Below are 13,919 nucleotides of genomic sequence, written 5' to 3'. Positions count from 1 at the left end.
GTCGTATGGGAAAGTGGCTTTCGATTGGGGGCTGCGCCCAAAGTGGCTGCTGGGTAACCCGTCAAAAGTGAGTCTAATAAGTGATAACCTAAGTAGATTAGAATGTAATCTCGAAGTAAGATAAATGTGCCTCACGCATGGGACGAGTGCTAGCATAGACTCGACATGTTGTGAGAAGGCCTGAAATGGCAAACCACCATCCTTGTCTTCACGAGAGGATGTGTGGGTCCACATGAGGCTTGGATGGGCTGGAAGCTCGGATTAGGTTGCTTGGGTAACCCAGTGTATGGGGCCGGGACCTATGAAGACTTGCCATGGTAACCATACCAGGTTGTGTGATGACACTTGTCCCTACGTTCGCTAGTGTGTTGTCGTTTTGTCCTGTTAGGAGTACCTTTGTGAGTCATCCTTTTGTCTCTGCCCTTGTGAGTGTCAGTTTCATGTTAGACCTTGGGTGGTGATGGCTCAGTTTTATGGATGCTCTCATGGACCTCTTGTATTAGCTTGATTATGTTCAGCTAGATCCTATTCTTTTCAGGGATCGTTTATGTAATTATTGACCAGTGAGGTCGTTTGTACATTGTTTATGTATCGCCTTGATGGCTGGATTTTATAGTGTAACCTCTTGTATTCTTAACTTTATTAATTATCAGAGGGGTCTTGCAGTTGCGCAGACCCGGAGATGTAGCCCTTTAGGGGTGAACTCCGAGATCATTATGGTGTTATGTGATGTATTCTCTTATGTTTCCTTTATTCAGCTTTATCATGTATGATTAACTTATATTAGAATGGTTAAGTGGATAATTGGAATTAACTATAAATGCTTATATTCAGTTCTTTCTTGAATGCCATGTTGATCGAATGCGTAAGTGGTTTAGATGAGATTTATCGTAGATGCTAGTATGCAATCGCCTTTTGAAATGCAATAAGTTGGAATATGGAAGAATGTAACTTAGAGTAATAAATTATACTCAGTTGTTGTTAAGGAATTTAAATATGCTTGGAAAGATCTCTTATGTTATGATGAAAACCTAGTGTATTAGAATGTTAGATGTATGGTTTGTAATTTTAAATGAAAAGCTTGAGTGAAGATTATGAATGGATCTTAATGATGAATCTTCACTTGTGATTTATATTTCCCTCTTTTGAAAGGAATTATTCTGATTATGAATTATCTAGTTATTAGATATTCAGCTTTTGGATTAATTGTGTGAGATAAGTGAATTGTGAAATTTAAGTAATCTCGTTGGGAAACTCTCTAGGTGTTAGTTGAAGTCTTCCGCTATGTAATCTGAATCTTTGATATCTTGTTGCATCTTATGTGTTGTAACTTTAAAAAAAAAAATTATTGCACTCTATTCTTGTGTTATGGCTTAATCCCTTCGGGGTTTCCTGGCGGGGCATTACATATCTAGTATTTGTATTTTTTGTTTGGGAAACCTATCTTACCTATCTAGTGTTAGTATTTTTTTGGGGGGATATATTTTTAGGAAAATATTTACTAGCTTTTAGATAAGTAGTAGCAGTGATATTTTAGGAAATCTGAACAAATTATAAAAAAAAAATCTAATACATGAGCTAGATGATGCTTAGATTGGTGCAGCTTCACCTTTTTTCGTGTTCATGAGTAACAGCTTTCTTTTGTCTCAAATTTTCAGGTAGTGTTTAGAGGATCCAAGAATTTAAAATTTTAGTTACCATCTATTATGATACTAGTTTGACTCAAGTGCCTTTTATCATGCAGTTTCCTTCAAAATTAACAAAGCATTACTATATTCTAAGTGTTAAAAATATCAAAATTAATTAAATAAAAATATAGTACCAAATTTGATGTAATGTTTATAGCACTGAAACATTGAAACTTTTCTCACCCATTCTAGTACTACTTTGATTCATAATTTTAAATGGTGTTTTTAGGGCTGGAAGTGCAGAAACTTATCTTACCTATCTAGTATTTGTATTTTTTGGGGGAATATTTTTTTAGTAAAATATTTACTAGGTTCTAACTCAGTAGTACTAATATTTTAGGAAAATGTAATAAATTATTTAAAAATATGTAATACATGAGTTAGATGATGTTTAGATTGGTGAAGGATTACATTTTTTCATGTTCATGAGTACTGGAAGTTTTTGTATCACATTTTTAGGTAGTGTTTAAAGCAGCCAAGTATTTAAAATTTTAGTGTCCATCTATCACTTATACTATTTTGACTCATGTGCCTTTTATCATGCAATTTCCTTAAAAATTAAGAGAGAATTAGTGTATTTTAAGTTTCAAAAATATCAAACTAATTAAATAAAAATAGATTACCAAATTTGATGTAATGTTTAGAGCACTGAAACTATGAAACTTTTCTCACCCATTCTAGTACTACTTTGATTCAGAATATTAAATGGTGTTTATAGGGGTGGAAGTGTTGAAACCTATCTTACCTATCTATTATTTGTACATTTTCGGGCGGGGAATATATTTTTATGAAAATATTTACTAGGTTTTAGTTCAGTAGCAGTGATATTTTAGGAAAACCTAACAAATTATAAAAAAAATGTCATACATGAAAATGATGATGTTTAGATTGCTGAAACATCACATTTTTTCATGTTCATGAGTACTAGCATTATTTTGTCTCAATTTTTTAGGTGATGTTTAGAGGAGTGAAGTATTCCAAATTTTATTGTCCATCAATTACTATACTAGTTTGACTCAAGTAACTTTTATCATGCAGTTTCCTTCAAACTTAAGAGATCATTACTCTATTCTAGGTTTTAAAAATAACATATTAATTAAATAAAAATATAGTACCAAATTTGATGTAATGTTTATAGCACTCAAGCTTTGAAAATTTTCACACCCATTCTAGTACTACTTTGATTCATAATTTTAAATGTTGTTTATAGGGGTGGAAGTGCTGAAACTTATCTTACGTATCTAGTATTTGTATTTTTTTGGGGAATATATTTTTAGGAAAATATTTATGAGGTTTTAACTCAATAGTAGTGATAGTTTAGGAAAATGTAAAAAATTATTAAAAACATGTAATACATGAGTTAGATGATGTTTAGATTGGTGAAGGATCACATTTTTTCATGTTCATGAGTACTACCTAATTTTTGTCTCAAATTTTTAGGTAGTGTTTATAGGAGCCAAGCATTTAAAATTTTAGTGTCCATCTATTACTAATACTAGTTTGAATAAGGTGCCTTTTATCATGCAGTTTCCTTCAAAATTAAGAGAGAATTAATCTATTCCAAGTGTTAAAGATATGAAATTAATTAAATAAAAATATAGTACCAAATTTAATGTAATGTTTATTGCACTGAAACTTTGAAACTTTTTTCACCTATTCTAGTACTAATTTGACTCATAATTTTAAATGGTGTTTATAGGGGTGGAAGTTTTGAAACCTATCTTACCTATCCAGTATTTGTATTTTTTGTTTGGGAAACCTATCTTACCTATCTAGTGTTAGTATTTTTTTGTGGGGATATATTTTTAGGAAAATATTTACTAGGTTTTAGATAAGTAGTAGTAGTGATATTTTAGGAAATCTGAACAAATTATAAAAAAAAAATGTAATACACGAGCTAGATGATGCTTAGATTGTTGAAGTGTCACATTTTTTCGTGTTCATGAGTAATAGCTTTTTTTTGTCTCAAATTTTTAGGTAGTGTTTAGAGGATCCAAGAATTTAAAATTTTAGTGTCCATCTACTACAATACTAGTTTGACTCAAGTACCTTTTATCATGCGATTTCCTTCAAAATTAAGAAAGCATTACTATATTCTAAGTGTTAAAAATATCAAAATTAATTAAATAAAAATATAGTACCAAATTTGATGTAATGTTTATAGCATTGAAACTTTGAAACTTTTCTCACCCATTCTAGTACTACTTTGATTCATAATTTAAAGAGTTTTTATAGTGGTGGAAGTGCTAAAACTTATCTTACCTATCTAGTATTTGTATTTTTGCGGGGAATATTTTTTTAGAAAAATATTTATGAGGTTTTAACTCAGTAGTAATGATATTTTAGGAAAACATAATAAATTATTTAAAAACATGTAATACATGAGTTAGATGTTGTTTAGATTGGTGAAGGATCACATTTTTTCATGTTCATGAGTACTAGTGTTTTGTTGTTTCAATTTTTTAGATAGTGTTTAAAGGAGCCAAGTATTTAAAATTTTAGTGTCCATCTATTACTTATACTAGTTTGACTCAAGTGCCTTTTATCATGTGGTTTTCTTCAAAATTAAGAGAGCATTATTTTATTTTAAGTGTCAAAAATATTAAACGAATGATATAAAAATATAGTACCAAATTTGATGTAATGATTAGATTATTGAAACTCTGAAACTTTTCTCACCCATTCTATTACTACTTTGATTCAGAATATTAAATAGTGTTTATAGGGGTGGAAGTGTTCAAACCTATCTTACCTATCTATTATTTATATTTTTGGGGGCAAGAATATATTTTTACGAAAATATTTACTAGGTTTTAGTTTAGTAGTAATACATGAGTTAGATGATGTGTAGAGTGGCGATGCATCACATTTTTTCATTATCATGAGTACTAGCATTATTTTGTCTCAATTTTTTAGGTGATGTTTAGAGGATGAAGAATTCTAAATTGTATTATCCATCTATTACTATACTAGTTTGATTGAAGTAAATTTTATCATGCAATTTCCTCCAAAAATTAAGAGAGCATTACTCTATTCTAAGTTTTCTAAATATGAAATTAATTAAATAAAAATATAGTACCAAATTTGATTTAATGTTTATAGCACTGAAACTTTGAAACTTTGAAAATTTTCTCATCCATTCTAGTACTACTTTGATTCATAATTTTAAATGTTCTTTATAAGGGTGGAAGTGCTAAAACTTATCTTACCTATCTAGTATTTGTATTTTTGGGGGGAATATATTTTTAGGAAAATATTTGAGGTTTTCACTCAGTTTGTCTAAATTTTTTAGGTGATGTTTAGAGGGTGAAGAATTCTAAATTTTATTATCCATCTATTATTATACTAGTTTGATTGAAGTAAATTTTATCATGCAATTTCCTTCAAAATTAAGAGAGCATTACTCTATTCTAAGTTTTATAAATATGAAATTAATTAAATAAAAATATAGTACCAAATTTGATGTAATGCTTATAGCACTGAAACTTTGAAACTTGGAAAATTTTCTCACCCATTCTAGTACTAATTTGATTCATAATTTTAAATGTTTTTTATAAGGGTGGAAGTTGTAAAACTTATCTTACCGATCTAGTATTTGTATTTTTGGGGGGAATATATTTTTAGGAAAATATTTATGATGTTTTCACTCAATTGTAGTGATATTTTAGGAAAAGTAATAAATTATAAAAAAGCATGTAATACATGAGTTAGATGATGTTTAGAATGGTGAAAGATCACATTTTTTCATGTTCATGAGTACTAGTATATTTTTGTCTCAAATGTTTAGGTAGTGTTTAGAGGAGGAAAGCATTTAAAATTTTAGTGTACATCTATTACTGATACTAGTTTGACTCAAGTGCCTTTTATCATGCAGTTTCCTTCAAAATTAATACAGAATTAGTCTATTCCAAGTTTTAAAAATATAAAATTAATTAAATAAAAATATAGTACCAAATTTAATGTAATGTTTATAGCACTGAAACTTTGAAAGTTTTCTAACCCATTCTAGTACTACTTTGAATCAGAATTTGAAATTGTGTTTATAGGGATGGAAGTGTTGAAACCTATCTTACTTATCTAATATTTCTATTTGTTTTGGTGAATAAATTTTTAGCAAAATATTTAATAGTATTTGTAATTTTTTTTGGGGGAAACCTATCTTACCTATCTAGTTTTTTTATTTTCTTTGGGGGGAATATAATTTTAGGAAAATATTAACTAGGTTTTAGACCAGTAGAAGTGATATTTCAGGAAATCCTTACAAATTATAAAAAAAAATGTAATACATGACTTAGATGATGTTTAGATGGGTGAAGCATCCCATTTTTTCATGTTCATGAGCAATAGAACTTTTTTGTCTCAAATTTTTTGGTAGTGTTTAGAGGAGCCAGGCATTTTAAATTTTAGTGTCCATCTATTATGATACTAGTTTGACTCAAGTGCCTTTATCATGCAATTTCCTTCAAGATTAAGAAAGGATTACTATATTCAAAGAGTTAAAAATATCAAATAAGTTAAATAAATTTATAGTACCAAATTTGATGTAATGTTTATAGCACTGAAACTTTGAAACTTTTCTCACCCATTCTAGTAATACTTTCATTCATAATTTTAAATGGAGTTTATAGGGGTGGAAGTGCTAAAACTTATCTTACCTATCTATTATTTGTAGTTTTGGGGGGAATATATTTTTAGGAAAATATTTCTAAGGTTTTAAATTAGTAGTAGTGATATTTTAGGAAAATGTAAGAAATTATAAAAAAACATTTAATGCATGAGTTAGATGATGGTTAGATTTGTGAAGGATCATATTTTTTCATTTTCATGATTACTATCATTTTTTTGTTTCAAGTTTTTAGGTAGTGTTTAGAGTAGCCAAACATTTAAAATTTTAGTGTCCATCTATTACTGATACTAGTTTATCTCAAGTGCCTTTTATCATGCAGTTTCCTTCAAAATTAAAAGACCATTAGTCTATTCTAAGTGTTAATAATATCAAATTAATTAAATAAAAAAATAGTACCAAATTTGATGTAATTTTTATTGCACTAAATCTTTGAAACTTTTCTCACCCATTGTAGTACTACTTTGATTCAAAATATTAAATGGTGTTTATATGAGTAGAAGTGTTCAAACCTATCTTACCTATCTATTATTTCTATTTTTTGGGGGGGAATATATGTTTAGGAAATTATTTACTAGGTCTTAGCTCAGTAGCTATGATATTTTAGGAAAACCTAACAAATTATAAGAAAAATGTAATACATGAGTTAGATGATGTTTAGATTGGTGAAGCATCACATTTTTTCATGTTCATGAGTACTAGCATTATTTTATCTCAAGTTTTTAGGTGATGTTTAAAGGAGTGCAACATTCAAAATTTTATCAATTGTCCATCTATTACTATACTAGTTTGACTCAAGTACCTTTTATCATGCAGTGTGCTTCAAAATTAAGAGAGCATTACTCTATTCTAAGTGTTAAAAATATCAAATTAATTAAATTAAAATATAGTACCAAAATTGATGTAATGTTTATTGCACTGAAACTTTGAAACTTTTCTAACCCATTCTAGTACTACTTTGACTCAGAATTTTAAATGTTGTTTATAGAGGTGGAAGTGTTGAAACTTATGTTACCTATCTAGTATTTGTATTTTTTTGAGGAATATATTTATGAGGTTTTAACTCTATACTTATGATATTTTAGGAAAACGTAACAAATTATTAAAAAACATGTAATACATGAGTTATATGACGTTTATATTGGTGAAGGATCACATTTTTTTAGGTTCATATGTACTAGCATTTTTTTGTCTCAAATTTTTAGGTAGTGTTTAGAGGAGCCAAGAATTTAAAATTTTAGTGTACATCTATTAAGGACACTAGTTTGACTCAAGTGTCTTTTATCATGTAGTTTACTTCAAAATTAAGAGAGAATTAGTCTATTCTAAGTGTTAAAAATATCAAATTAATTAAATAGAAATATAGTATTAAATTTGATGTAATGTTTAAAGCACTGAAACTTTGAAACTTTTCTCACCCATTCTAGTACTACTTTGATTTAGAATATTAATTAGTGTTTATAAGGGTGGAAGTTTTGAAACCTATGTTACCTATGTTTTATTTGTATATTTTTTTGGGGGAATATATTTTTAGGAAAATATTTACTAGGTTTTAGGTCAATAGCAGTGCTATTTTAGGAAAACCTAAGAAATTATACAAAAAATGTATTACATGAGTTAGATGATGTTTAGATTAGTGAAGCATCACATTTTTTCATGTTCATGAGTACTAGCATGATTTTGTGTCAATTTTTTAGCTGATGTTTAGAGGAGTGAAGCATTCAAGTTTTTATTGTCCATCTATTACTATACTAGTTTGACTCAAGTACCTTTTATCATTCAGTTTCCTTCAAAATTAAGAGAGCATTACTCTATTCTAAGTGTTAAAAATATCATATTAATTAAATAAAAATATAATACACAATTTGATGTAATGTTTATAGCACTAAAACTTTGAAACTTTACTCAACCATTCTAGTACTACTTTGATTCAAAATTTTAAATGTTGTTTATAGGAGTAGAAGTGTTGAAACTTATCTTACCTAGCTAGTATTTGTATTTTTTGGTGGAATATATTTTTAGGATAATATTTCTGAGGTTTTAACTCAGTTGTAGTGATATTTTAGGAAAACGTAATAAATTATAAAAAAACATATAATACATGAGTTAGATGATGTTTAGATTGGTCAAAGATCACATTTATTCATGTTCATGAGTACTACCATTTTTTTGTCTCAAATTTTTAGGTAGTGTTTAGAGGAGCCAAGCATTTTAAATTTTAGTGTACATCTATTAGTGATACTAGTTGGACTCAAGTGCCTTTATCCTGTAGTTTCCTTCAAAATTAAGAGAGCATTAGTCTATTCTAATTGTCTAAAATATCAAATTAATTAAATAAAAATATAGTACCAAATTCGATGTAATGTTTATAGCACTGAAACTTTGAAAATTTTCTCACCCATTCTAGTACTACTTTGATTTAGAATACTAAATGGTGTTAATAGGTGTGGAAGTGTTGAAACCTATCTTACCTATCTATTATTTGTATTTTTTGGGGGGGAAAATATTTTTGGGAAAATATTTACTAGGTTTTAGCTCAGTAGTAGTGATATTTTAGGAAAATTTAACAAATTATTAATAAAAAATGTAATACATGAGTTAGACAATGTTTAGATTGGTGAAGCGTCACATTTTTTCATATTCATGAGTAATAGCATTATTTTGTCTCAATTTTTTAGGTAATGTTTAGATGAGTGAAGCATTCAAAATTCTTTTGTCCATCTATTACTATAATAGTTTGACTCAAGTACCTTTTATCATGTAGTTTCATTCAAAATTAAGAGAGCATTACCTATTCTAAGTGTTAAAAATATTAAATTAGTTAAATAAAAATATAGTACCAAATTTGATGTAATCTTTATAGTACTGAAACTTTGAAACTTTTCTCAACCATTCTATTACTACTTTGATTCATAATTTTAAATGTTGTTTATAGGGGTGGAAGAGCTGAAACTTATCTTACCTATATAGTATTTGTATATTTTAGGGGAATATATTTTTAGAAAAATATTTATGAGGTTTTAACATAGTAGTAGTGATATTTTAGGAAAACATATCAAATTATTAAAAAACATGTAATACATGAGTTAGATGATATTTAGATTGGTGAAGGATCACATTTTTTCATGTTCATGAGTACTAGCATTTTTCTATCTCAAATTTCTAGGTAATGTTTAGAGGAGCCAAGCATTTAAAATTTTAGTGTCCATCTATTACTGATACTAGTTTGACTCAAGTGTCTTTTATAATGTAGTTTCCTTCAAAATAAAGAGAGTATTAGTCTATTGTAAGTATTAAAAATATCAAATTAATTAAGTAAAAATATAGTACCAAATTTGATGTAATGTTTATAGCACTGAAACTTAGAAACTTTTATCACCCATTCCACTACTACTTTGATTCAAAATATTAAACGGTGTTTATAGGGGTGGAAGTGTTGAAACCTATCTTACCTATCTATTATTTGTATTATTTTTTTTGAAAATGTATGTTTTAGGAAAATATTTACTAGGTTTTAGTTCAGTAGCAGTGATAGTTTAGGAAAACCTAACAAATTATAAAAAGAATGTATTACTGTTAGGATAACCATTTAACAACTGAGAGGGGGGGTGAATCAGTTGATAACAGATTATAACTTTTAATCCACAGTATGACCTTAAACAAATTAACTATCGGTAAAGCACAGAAAAAAATGCTGACAGGAATAAATACCGGTAAAGAAAACAACTTAACAATTTAACCAGATAATCAATGCAAAGAAACCATACCACATAACACCTTGATTTGTATGTGGAAAAAATGGAAAGGGAAAAACCATGGTGGGAAGCCTACCCATAGTAAGATGATACTTTTGCAGAAAGTATGTGTTACAATGAGGGGCCTACACTTGCAGGAAGGCACATTGCCTAGAGTGTACTGCTCATTACAAAAGAGTCTCACTGACTATAGAGAGGCTACAACCTTCTCAAGATAAATAGACAACAATACAATAGATTGAACTATTGGAAATAGCATCTAACATGCTTAATTACAGTCCTAGTTAAGCTCAATGCCGAAGGACTAAATCCTCTTCTGAATCCAATTCGATCACTAATGATCGACCAACTCCTCTATCTAAATAGTATTACAATATTCGTAAATTAGATTCCTTGACCATGAACTTTCCAATAACCATGATATTTTACAAAGAGTTTCTACCTCTTATTTATACAAACCCTAAGGCCTAAACCAATTAGGTTGGCCACCTAAAGATATTACAATAAGATCATTAAATAATTCCATTGACAATTATATGCCATGTCAGCTTAAGAACAAAACAATAATAAAAAATCCGTAAAAATCTCAAAGCATCCCGGTAATGTGTAGAGTACACACTAGCATAATACCAGTCCATAACCTAGATAGGTACTAGACCTATTCTAGGTCGACCATGCCAAAGCAATGTCTTCCAACAATTCAAGCATGATCAACGTATATCTTTAGCATCCTGAAATATATGAAGAAGTTGCACCAACACCAATTATGCATCCTATCACAATTCCTCAATGAAAAAATCTTTAGGGAAAGCCTTAAACTAATGTCAGTAAGGGTTTACTAGAGTGTATGATAACATCCAATTACCAAGCCAATATCAACTGACCAAAACATTCTCATGGAGCATATAACACATGAAATCAAATATACTTCACTAATCCAAACATGTTGGAAGTGTCAAACAGATAGTCTCTTCTGTCAGTAACACTAGATCTTCTACCAATAACCTATTTGTCAATAACCATCCATAACATCTAGTGTTGACATCAATGAAAAAACATCAATGTAACACATAATCAATTCATCCATAATACCAACAATCTCCCACTTTGGCATTGATGGCAACACTGGATGTGAAAAACCTCTAAGCACCAAGAAATGCCAAACAAGTCTCCCACTATGGAAGAAAACCAATCAATCAATATCTCTCCCCCTATGAATGATATCTCTATAAGGTTTTGAATAATTTTTCATATTACTATCACTTCCCCTTTGACATCAATGCTTGAAATCTAACAAAAATATCAAAGAAATGATATAAACCTCTGAATCTCAAAGCTGACTACTCCCCTTGAGTAGTAGCACCACTCATCAGCATCGGAATGACTAATGTTTCTGATAATATATGCTGAACTGATGAAAAACTTCATCAATCAAGTCTCTGCCGGAGGGGCACAAACCCCTAACCTGTTTGTCAAATATTCAAATGATTCCTTAGACAACACTTTAGTGAATATGTTTGCAATCTATTCTTTAATATTCACATAAACCAATTTGGCTTCCTTTGCTTCTACCTTGTCCTTCAAAAAGTTATAATTTATTGAATATGTTTAGTCTTAGAGTGAAATACCAGATTCTTAGACATGTCAATAGCTGCAGAGTTATCATAGTAGATAACTACCAATTCACTATAATTTACTTTGATATCCTTCAACATTTGCTTCGTCCAAAAAACTTGAGTGCAATTAGTTGTTGCTGCAACATACTTAGCTTCTACAGTAGATAAAGAAATGCATGACTATTTTTTGCTTATCCATGACACCAGTTTCTTTCCAAGAAAGAAAGCTCCACCAAAAGTGCTCTTCATGTCATCAGTATCACCTACCCAATCTGAGTCAGTATATACACATAAAGTGAAATCATCATCTCTAGAATACCATTAACCATATTCTATTATTCCTTGCAAATACTGGAATATTATTTTTACTACACATTCATGATTTTCTTTAGGATTACTTTGATATCTTGAAACAATACTTATTACATTCATAATATCAGGTCTAGTATGAGTTAGATATAACAGACCACTAATCATAGATTTATACCTTGTCGGATTTACCAGTGTAGAAGTATCCTTGATAGATAATTTCTCACTTGTCACCATAGGAGTACTTACCATTTTGGAATCCTCCATAACAAATTTTTTTAACAATTCCCTCAAATACTTAGTTTGACGTATAAAAATCCCTTTGTCAGTTTGAGTAATCTACAAACCTAAGAAAAATTTCATCTCACCAAACATGGACATTTCAAATTCATTTTGCATGTTGTTAGCAAATTCCATGCATAGTTTATCTTCTCCTCCAAAAATTCAATAATCAACAAAAAATTCAATAATCAGAATATCATTATCAATAATATTATAATATAGATTACTATCAGCACTACCTTTAGTAAAACCAAGCTTCAAAATATATTTATCCAATCTTGCATACAAAGCTCTAGGAGCCTGTTTCAAACCATATAAAGCTTTCTTCAATCTCCAAACCATATCTTTATCATCTGTCAATGAAAATCCATCAGGTTACTCAATGTAAACTTCTTCCTCAAGATCACCATTCAAAAATGCACATTTAACATCCATTTGATAAACCTTGTGGTTCTTATAAGCTGCATAGACAAGAAATAGTCTAACAACTTCAATTCTAGCTACAGGTGCAAATGTCTCACCATAATCAATTCCTTCCATTTGCTAATATCCTTTACAAACCAATCTAGCCCTATTTCTTATAACTTGACCATCCTCATTCAATTTATTTCTAAAAACCCATTTAGTTCCAATAACATTCTTATTTTTAGATCAGGGAACTAAAGACCAAGTTTCATTCTTCTCTATTTTATCTAATTCATCTTCCATATCCTTTAACCAATGTTTATCCTTACAAGATTCAATAACACTTTCCAGTTCAACTTGAGAAATTAGACATACCTCTTCATTTTCCAATTTTCTTCTTGTCATAACTCCCTTGTTTCTATCTCCAATAATTTGATCTTCAAAATGATTTAATCTTACATACCTTGGTGCCTTTTGAACTTCAGGTTCACTGCTTTGATTATCAGTCACAATTGAATTTTCTGATTGTGTCAGTGCAATTGTTTTAGCTTCTTGTACCAGTTGAGGTATTGTAGGTTCTGTTATGATCATTTCCACTGCCGGTTCCTATCATATGATATAGAATGATTTCTGTAATATTCATCCACTTTCACATTAGCACTCTCAACAATTTTCTGCAATATTTTGTTATAACATCTATATACTTTGCTCTGAATTTAATAACTAATAAATATCCCTTCATCACATCTAGGATCACACTTTCCAGTTGAATCATCTCTTTTGATATAGCATTTACTTCCAAAAATTCTAAAATACTTAACAATAGGTGTATGTACAAACCATAGTTCATAAGGGGTCTTACCAGTTTCACCTTTGATGTGAACTCTGTTGAATGTGTAGACTGTTGTACTCACTGCTTCTCTCTAGTAGATATGAGGCAATTTGGCTTCCATCATCATAGATCTAGCTTCATCCAAAATGGTTATGCTCTTTCTTTCAACTACTCCATTTTGTTGAGGAGTCCTAGGTGTAGATAGATGTCTCCTGATTCCATTTGTCTCACAATAACTATTAAATTCATGAGAAGTGAACTCATCGCCATGATCTGATCTTAGATATTTAATTTTCAATCCATTTTTTGTTTCAAGCTTCGCTTTAAAGATCTTAAATTTCTCAAAAGCTTCAGACTTCTCCCTTAGAAAAATCACCCACATCATTCTAGAATAGTAATCAATAATTA

The sequence above is a fragment of the Cryptomeria japonica genome, chromosome 8 (assembly GCF_030272615.1).
Source record: "Cryptomeria japonica chromosome 8, Sugi_1.0, whole genome shotgun sequence".
In the NCBI taxonomy this organism is placed as follows: Eukaryota; Viridiplantae; Streptophyta; class Pinopsida; order Cupressales; family Cupressaceae; genus Cryptomeria; species Cryptomeria japonica.
This window is presented reverse-complemented; position numbering follows the sequence as displayed.